This window comes from Otolemur garnettii, unplaced genomic scaffold (assembly GCF_000181295.1).
Source record: "Otolemur garnettii isolate 467f Iridium unplaced genomic scaffold, OtoGar3 scaffold00285, whole genome shotgun sequence".
NCBI lineage: Eukaryota > Metazoa > Chordata > Mammalia > Primates > Galagidae > Otolemur > Otolemur garnettii.
Window position 1 is genome coordinate 851,466 of NW_003852680.1, and position 1,858 is coordinate 853,323.

The following is a 1,858-nucleotide window of genomic DNA, read 5'->3' on the forward strand; positions in this document are numbered from 1 at the left end:
TGATTTTCTCTGTAGTCAGCACAAAGCCTGTATCTGTCAGGGTTTTGTTACAGTGACAAACAGCCCCAGCTCTCCAAGGCTCATCACAGCAAGGGTGTTTTCTCACACTAACATTAGCAGCATAGGCCTTGTAGCGGAGAGGAAAAAAACTTACCTTTGTCCTCTTATATTCTATGAATGGGGCCTAATAATTACACCACCACCACCAATAACAACAACAAAAACAGATAATGGAGGGGACATGGCATATACATTATCATTATATATTTTTAATTTTATATGCCCAGGGATTTTACAGAAAAGAAGTGAAAACCTAAAGACTCTTATCAATGGAGAAGCTCCTGACTCAAATCCACATAACACACCTTTTTCTTATTTAAGGAGCTTTTCTTGGCTACCTCCCATAAATGCCCTCACCTCTCTTTTTTGGTTCAGGGAACTGCAGTGTTTATACTCGAAGTCAGAGGCACTTCTTGAGATTTACTCTTAGATATTTTATTCTTTGTGATTTCCTTATCTCTTGTGTATATAGCCTCCCCTGTTCAGTGGTTGACTGACTAGACCCCCTCTTGGCCAACGGGATCCCCTAAAACTGAGTTGTTAGCCAGGAGGAGGGAGATAAGACATGCCTCATCATGTCCCATACTCTTCTCAAAGATATCTTTTGTGACTCATTAACAGGCTTAAGGCTATGCAAGACATACCTCTAGGTCTTCAGTATACACAGGAAACAAAACTGTACTTTGTCTCTGATTAACAGACTACCTTATCATAACTTAAGCATTCTTTTTTGCTGACTCCTGGTCTATTACAACCTAACTCTTTCAGCTGATTGTCAACGGAAGAATCTTTAAACCTACCTATAACTTGTGGGCCCTGGCTCTAAGATGTCCTTATCTTTTGGGGTCAAACCAATGTATGCCTTCCACATATTGATTTATGATTTTACCAGTAATTCCTGTTTCCCTGAAAGCTGTAAAACCAAACTATAACCCCATCACTGGGAGTCCATTTGCTCAAGGCTTCTTGGGTGTGATTCTGGGTAATGGCCCTCAAATTTGGCTCAGAATAAACTTCTTTAAATTATTTTACAGAGTATAGCTTCTTTTCCATTGACATAGGTTATTAATTTTTTTTCTTTTATTAATATCACTTTTCTTAAGGACGTGCCAGCAATAACTATGAAGGGTAGAGAGAAAATTATTTTTCCTCCCCTAATACAGTCCTCAGAACAGAGGTCACCAACTCTCAAAGCCTTGAATAAACAGATCCAGATAATATAGTAAAAGTAGAGTTTATTTAAGCATAAAGTTTGAGGGTGGAAGGCAGTGCTCCAAAGTGGGGAAGTTTGGAACTCATTTATGTAGTTAAGGTTTGGAAAGCTTAAGGCTAGTACACAAGGCTAGAATATAATTATAGTAATCTGATTAGTTGGGGTGGCATTCTTTCTGGGAAATGTATATTTAACATTCCACATTGGGGGTGTAACAGTCATGGGTCTTTTGTGCCATCTGGACTGAGTTAGGTGCAAGATAAACTCAAATAAAATTCTAAGCTCCCCTGCTGACTGAATGCACCCCTCCTGGCCGTGAAAGGAAGGGAGATCAGACTTGCATAGTATAGAATTTAGACTTTAGACACAACTGACCAGCTTTAATGTCAAAACAGATCATAAGACTGACTTTTTGTGACAATAAGATACTAAATTATTAACAGACTTTAAGGACATGCTTTAGTTTGGGCCTTGGGCCCAACGAAGTTTAAATCACCTGCATGCCATCAATCTGCTCAGCAGATCACTTGAGTTAGTATATTGCAGCATGTCTGTGATAAACAGACTTCCTTTCTTTTTTTTTTT